Source organism: Ochotona princeps, chromosome 4 (assembly GCF_030435755.1).
Source record: "Ochotona princeps isolate mOchPri1 chromosome 4, mOchPri1.hap1, whole genome shotgun sequence".
NCBI classification, from domain to species: domain Eukaryota; kingdom Metazoa; phylum Chordata; class Mammalia; order Lagomorpha; family Ochotonidae; genus Ochotona; species Ochotona princeps.
In genome coordinates, this window is record NC_080835.1 from 87210679 (window position 1) to 87223134 (window position 12456).

At 38.7% G+C, this 12456-nt stretch overlaps 1 protein-coding gene across 1 annotated transcript in view; it reads right to left on the reverse strand.

Moving 5' to 3' along the window:
* CNTN5 (contactin 5) overlaps positions 1-12456 on the reverse strand; it is a 394493-nt gene that overhangs the window by 186652 nt on the left and 195385 nt on the right. The gene's annotated exons all lie outside the window — the stretch shown is intronic.

The window sequence follows — 12456 nt, forward strand, 5'->3', positions numbered from 1 at the left end:
TCAAGGAAGAATCACTGAAGGGAATGTCTCAAAAAAACTAAGATTTAACAAACTTTCTAGGGTGACCACTGCTGCTAGTATAGTGGATGAAACTTGTGCCTATAATGTTGGCATCCTCTGTGGGCAATGGTTTGAGTTCCAGCAGCTCCACTTTCAATCCAGCTTCCTCTTAATGGCCTGGGAAAAGCAGTGGAAGGTGGTCCAAGTACTTGGGGGGTCTGCTCCTTCATCCTCATGTGGGAGAACTGAAGGAAGCTCTCGGCTCTTGGCTTGGGCCCGGACCAGTCCAGCTGACGAGACCATTTCTTCCTCATCCTTGCCCCCTATCTGGGAAATAAATATTTTTTTAAAATCCAGGGAAAAGTTAGATCTCATATTTACAATAGGCTCAGCGTAAACTGACTTGTTTTCTATAAGCACATTTCATGTACTTCCAAGGAAACAAAGAGTAAGAGTCTATAGTAAAAATTTACCAAATAAAATTTGAGCATAGATAGGAACACACTGATAAATATTTTCTGAGTTCTGCTAAACTAGTTGAAATTTCCATAGACTTCAACAAACTAATAACAACAACAACAAAAAACAAAATATGGCTCTCTAAAATTATTTTTTACTTCAAACTTTTACTGGTTAAGAAAAAGGAAAGCAAATGTTTTGATAGAAAAAATAGTTTTCACATTTTTGTACTTATTGCATTGTAATAAATAAATTTATGGATATTAAGAATACATAAAACCTTTTAAATAAAGCAATTTTTATAATCAAATTATAAAAGTAACAATTCCTGGTTTGCTATATTAAGTAGAAAATTTTAAATAGTTATAAATATCTATAGTATATAAAACAACATATGATTGTATCTTTATGTAATCAAGATCTCTTTAGCTTAGGATCATATGTTCATGAGTTCAAATTCTAAGACTATCATTTATGGCTTTAAGCAAATAGATTCTTTATTCATTTGCTGTTGATATAATTGTAAACAAAATTATCTTTTCAATATCAAATAATACCAACTATAAATTGTGTATAAAATACTAAGTAGTTTATAAGACTAATAACATTTACTTGTAGTATAATCATATGTCACACATGATTGGTAATCTTCATGCATAATATTGTAAAATGCAGTAATCCCTGGCATGAATTATTCCTCCATCTTAGAGATGAAGAATGCAGAGGCTGAACACAGTGAACTAAACCTATGTAGCAAACATAAAAGTGGCAGAAGTGGGTAGGAGATAAATCCAGGATGACAGAAATGTAAAACATGATGAGTGGTACTGCCGTCAGTGCTGCTAGCCATCCTTTCTTCTCGTGGCCCTCGCTTTGCCCACCTTATCCCTTGTTTCTCCTCTTCCTCATGCTTTTTTTGCTTCGTTCTCCCCCTTCCCCTTTTGCGTGTCCTTTACCTTTTTTCTTATCCTATAAATACTATTTAAAGTATTGCAATATGTATAAAGCACATCCCTATAATTTCCTAAGCTCAAAATTCTAGCTTTTTCTAAGTGAAAAATGAAATTTCTGAATTTTTAGGAAATGCCTTGTCCAAAATTGGCCACATAGCAAACAATTCGTTTTAACTGCTTCTTTCATTGCGAGTACAGTGTTTGGAAAACTGTCAAACCAGGGTAAGAGAAATTGCAGTTCTTGGACCACTTCCTCAAATGAAAGAGAGTCATCCCACCATCAGGACTCTCTCTCTCAGGCTTTCTCTCGGGTGCAAGGAATGATTAACTGAAATAGCTGGCTTGACCAAATGAAGAAGCTGAGGCCTAAAAACAATCATAGGAAGCAGTTTTTCAATGGGACCCTCCCTCAGTCCAACTGTCTCATGCGAATGGAGCTGGAAGCAAATGCTTGAGACACAGTCACTCAGGCCCCCTCAGACCCTACAACCACAAAGTCTGTTGGAAATGCAGTTATTTTTTATGTTGCATTCTAGGGTTATTTTTTTATACAGAAGTACATCACCAATAAAGCATTTACATTCTTCCTATATTACTTGGAAGGAAAGGTGTTTAAAAAACTCCGTGCTATGAAGTCTGTGTACTTTTCAAAAAAAATAATGGATAATAAAAGTGTCATCTCAAAGAACGATACTTGAGAAAGGGAAAGTGTTTGATTTAAGCATCATTGTAATTCTGTCACAGGACTGTAACTTTCAGGATTGGAAAGATCATTGTACATCTATTTCAGTTGCTCTTTCTGCAGAAGAGTCTCCAGGTTTAGCTGTTCTGGGTTCCTGGCTTTGGTTTGATATAGCCATGTCCCTTGCAGGCATTTAAAAAGAGTTAAAGCAGCAGAAGGGAGCTGTTTCCACCTCTCAAATTAGTAAAAATGACCTTGTAAATATATAAATCTAGATCCAATAGCTTTTTTAAAACTACTTTTCGAGAGTTGTTTAAAGGGGAGACAGAGTTCTTCCTTCTGCCAGGTCACTCCCCCAAAAGCATGAAGTCAGAGGCTGGCCCAGCCACAGCTAAGAAACAAACTCCATCTGGATCTCCCACATGGACGACATTATTTTCCACCTTCCCAGCAGCTTTAACAAGAAGTTAGATTGGAAATAGGACAGTTGGGGCCTCAACAGGCAGTCTGATAATGGGATGTAGGCATACCAAGCGGTGGTGTAACCATGTATACCCCAACTAAGCTGGTAGGCTGCTTTGTTCTATTTAAGAGATTTCCATTCAGAAAGTCCTTAGTTGCTTAATTGATACGTGTTGATTATTAAGCCCTAAATATCAAATATTTAAAATTTCTTTTCTTTAGTTCACCATCCAGAGCTAGACTGATTATAGTGCTACATGAGGCCATGACAGATTATAATTTTTTGCTGGGATTATGGCAAACTTTTTTACAATAAAAAATGTGTGTCCTAAATGAAGACACAGTTTTCACTTCATTCTAGTACATATTTCACTCTAGATTCTAATAACTGATTTATATAACTTATTTATTGAAATTGGCATTAATATTAGAATATGAAATATCTATTAATATCTATGTTCTAATAAATGGTATGAAGAACAAGAAATTATAATTTGCTAGCTTTCAAATGTACTAATATACAACTGTTTCTAGACACCAAAACACTTGGACTTGAATAATTGCAGCCACAGCAATTAATAAATGAAGTATATCATATAGTCTACTTAACTTTTTTATCAAAGTTACAGGCTACAGTGCAATTTTCACATATTCACAGCACAAGCTACGTAAGCCTTCACCATTCATGTATCAGGGACTGCCTAGAGGCTCACTAATCTCCATTTTTCTTCCTAGGCACATAGGAGTACTTTGTACTTTTCCTAAGTTTGCAGTGGTACAACTTGAACTCTGAACTGAAATAACACAGATTAAGCACAGCACTAATCAAAGAAAGTTATGCATGCTTTTCTACCCTCCTTGTCTTCATTTAGCAATTGATTGAGGAAAGGAGAAAATGCCAGCAAAACCCTAATAAATAAGAGAAACTAACAGATACACTGAATCTGGGTCTCAGGTCCTTACAATGAAGTAAACTCACTGCAATGATGCAGAATGTAATGTGATTAAGAATCACGTTATTGCGTTAAGAAGCAGCTTGCCCAGCAATGTGGCATAGCAAGCAAAGCTGCTGCCTGTGATGCCACCATCCCTGTGGCAGTTCGAGCCCTAGGGCTCACCTCCAATGGCTTTGGGAAAACAGAAGATGGTTCAAGTGTCTTGGTCCCTGCTAGATCATGATGAAACTCCCAATTTAGCCTAACCTGGCCCAGGCCAAAAGCCCATCCTTCTCAGACCTAGCCAAGCCTGGAGAGAGAATATAGAATTGAGGGACGCTGCATGTCCATGTGTTTCTCAAATTCTTTTAGCAGCAAATACTGCATACTTTCCCTATTTGTCAAACTTAAGTGAAATTCATGAGTATTCTAACATGCCTACATGCAAGATTTTTAAATTGATGAAATAACATGAATGGAAAATAATTTGTCATAAAACATTTTATTAAATATGTAAATTTGTAGGAAAACTAAAAAAGACACAAAAAAGCCAAGACTTTGTTTTCTTTATAACATTCTTGGGAATGCAGATGTGCTGCAGATACACATTGATCCAGGTAGGCGGTGCTTGCTACCTCAATATCATGTCACTGGTATTAGGTAATGTGATTTTCTAAATGGCAAACAAATTTTAGTAAATATGGGTGTAATGAAGTTTAATCTTATAAGTCACATAGCTTTTGCACTGACACGTGCATTTATTTAAAAATATGCGAAACCCGTTAGATCCTTTTCTCAGATAATTATAGAGAATTTTCACTCATGAGCATGTGAGAACGTCTGGGATGACATTTAAGAGTCCAGTGCTTTACAATTATAGGTCAGTTAGCTTTCTCTGTCTACACTCTCTAAATTAAAGTGACATTCTTGCATCACTGAAAAAAAAAAACAGATTATTCACACACTTTTGAATCCAGTCTCCCTGTAACTTCTGAGAATCACTGGGCTGCAGCCACAGAGAGAAAACCATGGCTGCCTCAAGTCAGTCTGCTGTTGGCAGGATCTCTTCTGAGAGACTCTGAAGGAGGTGGGCAAGCCCTTTCCTGAATTATGATTCTGCAGGCCCAAATGTCTTTCTTCAAATGTACTACAGGAACACGTTATGCAGATAAGTTCAACTGCGGAGCTTTGTGTTAGGATCAAATTTGTATCTGACCTCCACAATGTCCTTTGAAATTCCTGCCGCTTGTCAGTGGGTCTCGCTGATACAAACCTCCGCCAATACACTTCAGGAGTGCTGAATCTGAGACTCACACCCGTGCTCTCTAGGGATCCCTTCTTCTTGGTGTTGGATCATTGTGGTTTTCATTGTTACCATTGCACATGAAGAAGCATGATCAAATGGCCATGGACTAAAAACCTGCATCCAGATTCAACCCTTCTTAAAAAACAAACAAAAAACACTTCTTTCAATCAACTTAGTCTGTGCCTGTTTTTCTAAAACCATGTCTAATGCCAGATCCCAAGATTCTTCCTGTTTTTTAATTCTAATCTATGGCAGTCTACTTCAGCCTAGCAGTGAAATATAATTACAAGAAATATCAAATAAAACTTTAACTTTCAAACAACCAAAGCAAATACTAGCTGCTTGGACCAAATAAGCCCAAATAGAGCTGCCTCATGGTGTACAAGGGAGACAGGTCACTGTCATCTTTCTATCCTGTTCCTATCACTTTCTTCAAATCAATTACGTTTTCCTTTTGTAACTATGACAACATCCTAATGACTCTGCTTGCTTGCCTTCTGTCTGATTCATTTCACTTTGACGATTATTTTAAATCTACATGTTCAAAACTATCTCAGGCAACAGCTGGTAAAAGGATTCATGTGCTTAATAGAGGCTTATGAGGTTTGTGGTTAAAGTAGGTACAATTTTGGGCTCTTAACAAGTATGTCTATTTATAATTTCATCATAATCATGTATGTCTAGCTACAAGCATAGAATGCTATGTATAGCTGCCGAAACACAGGGCAACATGCTGTTTTTTGCCATTATGCCTCTGAACCAATTTCCTTTGTGTGAAAAGTACTTCCACACATCCAATATATTTCAGACACAGTATCACTTTCTCAGTATAGTTCCTCCTTAATCATACAGCACAGGTTGGATTTGGTACCCTTATTTTTCTCTGCTTCCACAAAATCCTGTGTATACCTCTGTAAAAATAATTATTATAACATATGGGGAATTATTTTTCTGTGTGTGTGTTTCTCCTTCAAGTATTGTGAGCACAGGAGGCTATCATGCATAAAACCATAGGGACTACAGAAGAAGAAAACCGGCAGAAACAACTTACTTGCTGTGAGCTAAATGATTCCTGGACTCAGAGAATGAATTTCAGTATTGCCAAAGGTACTATGTTACCTTCAATTGCTATCAAAAGAACTGTTTCTTACCAAGCAGTAGGGAGGACCAGGTGTCAGTGACTGCAAATTGGATAAATATAAGAGAAAATCAAAGAGGGAATATAAATTTAATTGTTCCTATTTTCACATGTATCTGAAAACACAACCAAATTTCAGAACATGGATAAAGAATATTTATGCTAAAAAATATCAAAAGTGAATAGTGAAAGCTAAAATCTAATAAGATGTAATTTAAAATTCGTTTTTCATTCTTGCCCATTCCACTACTTCTTACAGATATGTTTAGGGTACCAACACATATAATTGAAGGAACAGATTTTCTTAAAATGAGTAAAGGATTGTAAAATAAAAAGGGACGAATTAAGATATGGATGTGGAGAAGTAGGAAAAATCTTAGAAGTAGCTATTAAGACTTGGAGATTTAAAGATACTTAAAGTACATGAAGGATGAAATTTTGTAGATGTGTGTGCACATGTATGATACACCCACATGTCCCCCACAGAAAAAGAAAATTAAGCAATCTTTATAGAAGCAATATTTGTATAAACTGGAATAAAATTTTACATGTCTGGAAATATGAATATTATCTTCCTTTGTAATTATGTCACATGTATTTGGCAGTTAAATAGATATATTCAATTTTAGATCACAGGGTAGAAGTACAAAATACCAAAAATACAAAAAAAATTAAAATGCAGTCTATTCAGAAAAGAATGACAGTTATATTGATAAAATGCTTTCCAAATGTAATAAGAGTGGTCAGCATATATTTAAAGTACTCAAGCACAATTGCTAAACCAGAAACTTAATACTCTCAATAAAGTGTCTATCATTCAACATTAAAAATATTTAAAAATGTAAAGGCTACACTATTACAACAACATAGGGGAAATCATTGAGGTGAGGGACTTACAAGGGAGGGGGGATCTCAGAGCTTATGGAATTGTATCAAAATTAATACATTTTTAAAAAGGAATTAAAAATAAAGTGTAAAGAACATAAGCTACTTATATGCTTGCAAAAAATGTAATGACTAATTTTACCACAGTACTATTTTCATTCCTGTAGTATATGCTTCATTCAGAAACAATGGGAACATAAGGAAGATTTTAACAGAATAAATGGTAACTATAGATATCAAGTGTTTTAAAAATATCTAATATCCATCTGTAAAACATCTTTGTTTAAAAATAACAATACAAGGGCCCGGCGGCGTGGCCTAGCGGCTAAAGTCCTCGCCTTGAATGCCCCGGGATCCCATATGGGTGCCGGTTCTAATCCCGGCAGCTCCACTTCCCATCCAGCTCCCTGCTTGTGGCCTGGGAAGGCAGTCAAGGGCGGCCCAATGCATTGGGACCCTGCACCCGCGTGGGAGACCTGGAAGAGGTTCCTGGTTCCTGGCATCGGATTGGCGCAGCACTGGCCGTTGCGGCTCACTTGGGGAGTGAATCATCAGACAGAAGATCTTGCTCTCTGTATATCTGACTTTGTAATAAAATCAATAAATCTTAAAAAAAAATAACAATACAAAGCAACATACACACATATCACAAGTGAAACTTTGTTGGAAACTTTTATACTTGGGCAACTTGGGTAAGCACATTAATAAGAAATGAAAGAATAGAATTAGCTCATAGTAATTACTACAAGAACAGACGTTCAATCTATAAAACCCAAAGGAAAAACAAAGAAAATAGAGAGCGATACAAAACATATAATCTGTCCTAAAAAGGGGACAAGGAAATAAAATGATACTAACCAAACATTTTCTGTTTTCCTTCTAAAAGCAGAGCTACTACTGCTACAAGTAATTTTTTTCATATATAGTTTCAAGAAACACTGAGGCAAAGCTGCATATGCAAGAATGAATAGAAAGACAGCAAAAAGAATCACAAGATTCTAGTTATTGCACCTGGCACAAATCATAACTATTTGTTATGTTGACATTTCATCTTATTACCAATAAGATCTCTATTATCTTTATTTTATGAGCTGTTGGAATAAACTTATTAAATGATATGAAAAATAAGGGAAAAAGTAAACCAAATTTTTGAAATATTTGAAAGCATAATAAAAGCATAGAATGTTTATATTAATAAAGAAATAGTACTTCAGACTTGGCCCAGTAGCCTACTGGCTAAATCCTTGCCTTGCACACCCATGATCCTAAATGGGCTCCACATCCCTTCCAGCTCCCTGCTTGTGGCCTGGGAAAGCAGTGGAGGACGGCCCAAAGCCTTGGGACCCTACACCAGCATGGGAGAGTCAGAGGAGGCTCCTGGCTTCAGATCGGCTCAGCTTCAGCCATTGTGGCCACTTGGGGTATAAACTAGTGGATGGAAGATCTTTTCCCTCTGTCTCTCTTCTCTGTAAATCTGACTTTGCAATATAGAAAAAATAGTATTTCGAAGTAAGAAAAATAATTGGAATTAGATCATTCTCTTATATTATATGTAAAATTAATTTCACCTATAAAACCAAAATTTTGTACTGAAAGGAAATACTCAATTTAACAACAATTTCTCATTCATTAAGATATGTGTAAGCATTAACTCTAATGGAAAATGCTACTACTTCTGATTCCATTACGTTTTTTGTTTTTTTTCCAAAATGTTTGTGATCATCAAAAGATTGATAAAGTAAAAAGAAGACCCAAACACTGAGAAGCTTCATTTGCAATACACTCGACCAAGTGGTAACAGGTTGATTTGTAATTTTCCCACCAGTGCATAAAAGACAATTTTGTTCATAGAAGAACATACACATTTAAAAATCATGTGAAGAAAACAGAATGTATGTGTTGTGGTGTCATGGGTACACAGCCTGACAGCAGACATGCCAGTAACCCACTTGGGCAACAGGGGTCTTTTTTAATTATTTTTTTTTAATTTCCTTTTTAATATTGTTTACGTAGTTGAGGGGGATTTAGGCCCATGTGGGCCTCGATTAAGGTGGGGAAGTTCAGGTGCTGGGAAAGGTGAAATGGACAAATATTCAGTTTTTGTTTGTTTTTCTCCTGAGTCTGCAAGGGAAGAGTGGTCAGGAGCCTCTTCTTGCTGTCAAGCTGCACCAGCACCTGTATTTAGGGGACAGTCATTTGATGATGCCTTGTACTAACCAGCAACAGGTGCAGCCTAGCAGGGAAACGCCCACAGATCCCTTGCAAGGCATGTTTTCCAGATCTTGTGTCTGCCAAAGGGTAATGCAGTCCGGCACTTGCCACTGCTGCTGTGGCCTAGCCCAGCTGGCATACATCCCTTCTGGCTCAGGTTAATGCCAGAGTGTCCAGCAGACTAGCCCAGTCTGGCCCATCCCCAGTTGTAGCTCTCAAGCATGCTAGTGGAAGCAGTAGTTCAGCAAAGGAGTCCCTGAAGTTCCCCTAACAGACCTGCTCATTGCCACAGGTATTGTGTGTGCCAGCAGTGCTAAGCATCGGTCAGAGGGCCTGCCCCCAGTTTTGATATTTATCAGCATATGCTACAGCTTGACTCAGTCTGGCCTGCCCCCAATCCCATTTCTTTCAGGTGAGTGTGGCAGCCAAACCCAGCCTGGCCCATCCACAGCCCTCATGTGTACTGGTAGATATTGTAGTCTAAGCCAGCCTGGTCAGCACCCATTCTTGTCTCTCCCTTGTGCCAGTGTGATATGTCGACTGTCCTTATCTGGCCTGCCCCCAGACAGAGCTCACATGTATACCAAAAGGTGCTGCAGCCCAACCTGTTCTAACCTGCTCTTAGCCCCGGCTCTTGCTCTCACCAGCAAAAGCTTGGCCTTGCAGTGGAGTTCCCCATGTTTCCTTACCAGGCTTGCTTCCAGCAACAGATCTCATGTGTGCCAGTGGGTGCTTCTACCTATGCTGACATAGTCTGCACCCATTCTAGCTCTCACCAGTGGGTTCTACAGCCTGGCCCACCTCCAAATTCAGCTGGGTGCTACAACCTATCTTGGCTTGCCCCACACCCATCTTGGCTCTAGTAATCACCAGCAGATGTTAGAGCCTATCCCAGTCTGGTCTACCCCTAGACCAAATCAATACACATGCCTATGAGTGCTCCTGCCCTGCAGCCTGATCCAACCACAGAACTGGCTTCTACATTCACCAATGGAAGCTACAGCACAGCAGGGGAATCCCCAGTGTTCTCCAACCAGGTCAGTTCCTAGTTCTGGGTCTTTTGTGTACTAATGAGTAGTTAGACCCAGCCTGGCATGGCCCACTCACAGTCTCAGCTCTTGTTGGCAGATGTTGCAGCTCATCTCAGCCAGGTATAGCACACACCCTGTCTTCAGTGTCCCACATGCCAGTGGGTGCTGGGGCCTGGCCCAGCCCAGTATACCCCTAGACCCAGCCCATACAAATGCTGATGAGTGTTGTAGCCTGGCCTGGCCTGGCCTGGCCCACCCCCCAACCTCTGCTCTTGTGCTCTCCAGCAGGAGCTACAGACTACTAGGGGAGTTACCAAGTTCCCCTGCCAGGCTTACTCCCAGACCCAGATCTCACATGTGTCAGCAGGGGACCAAGCCCTGTTTGGCATGGTCTGCTCTCAGTCCTGGCCATTGCATGTATCAGTGGCTGCAGCCTGGCCACACTCAGCCTCCTCCCAGACCGAGCTCCCACAAGTGTCAGGTGGGTCCCTGTCAAATGAGTTGTGTGGTACAACCTGGCTAGGCCCATCACTGACCCAGCAATCCTTTTAAACCAACAGGAGCTGCAGTCCTACACAGGCAAGCCCACAAATTCCCCTACAGAATGTGTCCCACCCACATCCAGTTCTCTCACATTCTCGTGGGTGCTTTGGTCCAGTCTGATGTGGCCCACCTCCGCTCAAACATGCACAGCCAGGTTCTGCAAAATAGTCCAACTAGATATCCTTTCCCCCCCAGCCCCGGCTTTTACATGTACCAGTGGGCAATGCCATTTAGTCCAGCCCAGGTCCCCCATATAGGTGGGCGCCTTAGTCTGACCCAGACACGCCCTCCAGTTTCCCCCCTCTAAACCACTCTGTGCTTCTCAGTGCTCCACTCTAATCCAGCTTCCAGCTAAAACACTTGGAAAGCAACAGAAGATGAACAAAATGCTTTGTTCCCACTAACCCTGTAGATGAAGCTCCTGTCTTCTGAGTCCAACCCAACTCAGCCATCTGGGGAATCAGTGGATTGAAGACCCCTCTCTTTCTTTCCCTGTTTCTTCATGAAAATCTACCTTTCAAATAAGTAAAATAAATGCTTAAAATGAAATGAATAAAATATCGCTAACTTAAGGTTATATATCTCCCCTCTCCTAGTACCATTCCTGCTTTTATTTCCTTTCCTTTGTTCACAAAAAACTTGTCATTTCTAAGTCATGTCTTAAAATTGAATCATACAAATAGTACATACTGTTTTACATAAATTATATTACATTATTCATAACATGAACTTTCCTGTTCGCTTGCCATTATATCTTGAGGTACATTCATTTAAAAAAATAAAGATTTAATCTAATCACTTCAACAGCTTTTGTTTTTGCTGAGTGAGTAAACTGAAACTTACATACCAATTCCCCACCACTTGGACATCTAAGTTGTTTCTAATTAGTAATAATACTTTCTGCAGTAAACTCTTATTTGCATGAGAATTTTTCCAATTTCTGCATACAGAAGTGGACTGTTTCCTAAATTGCTCTGCAAACTGGGCTTCTGTATTTCTCAGAAAAATCTCTGTATCAATTGGGGTACTTCTTGGCTTAAGCAGCAGTGGGATGGCTTTGTCTTCAGGCTCTGTTAGTTTTCTCATTTTTCACGTCAACCTCAGCTTTACTCTCTATTAAGGCTAAAGGGAATTACCTGACAAAAGCCATATGTCATACTGTTGTCAGAGAGAGTGAACTCAAAGTTACATTTAGTGAAGATCTATCAAACACTCAGATACGAAACAACAGTTATAGAAGATTATTTGGAAAACTCTCAGTTGATCCTTTTTTCTGATGTTCTAAACTATGGATTAAACTAGATCAGCAAAGGATTTAAATTATATGAAATTGATTCATAGCCTGGAGGTTTGTTACTCAATGTTGAATCTATAGACTGACAGTATTAATGTCACTGGTAGATTTTTTTTTGGTTGTTTAACATTATCTGATCCTACAATATCTCATAGTGTCATCATTATGAGATGAGGCTTTATATAACAAAAATTGGAATAACCATAAAGAACAAGTTTGCCTATTACTGGCTTTGAAACCTAACTTGAGATTTCTAGAAGCTTTCTAAGTAGTTCAGTCTTTGCAGATTGTGAAATATTTAGTTATTAATAAGTCACAACTGAAATATAGCTCAGAGGGCAATGGTTTTAAAATCAGTAGATTTGCAAATGAAAACTGCATAGATTACTAATTCCAAATATGACCTTGTGAAAGATATTATCTGCCCCTAGTTTTGCATATCTGTAAAAGGCAGTGACAATAGTCACCTTATGTATTTGTTCAAGATTTGCGTTACATAAGCGTATAAAATATTTTCAACTTTTGTAAGCAATCAGATGATGTGGGTTTAATTTACT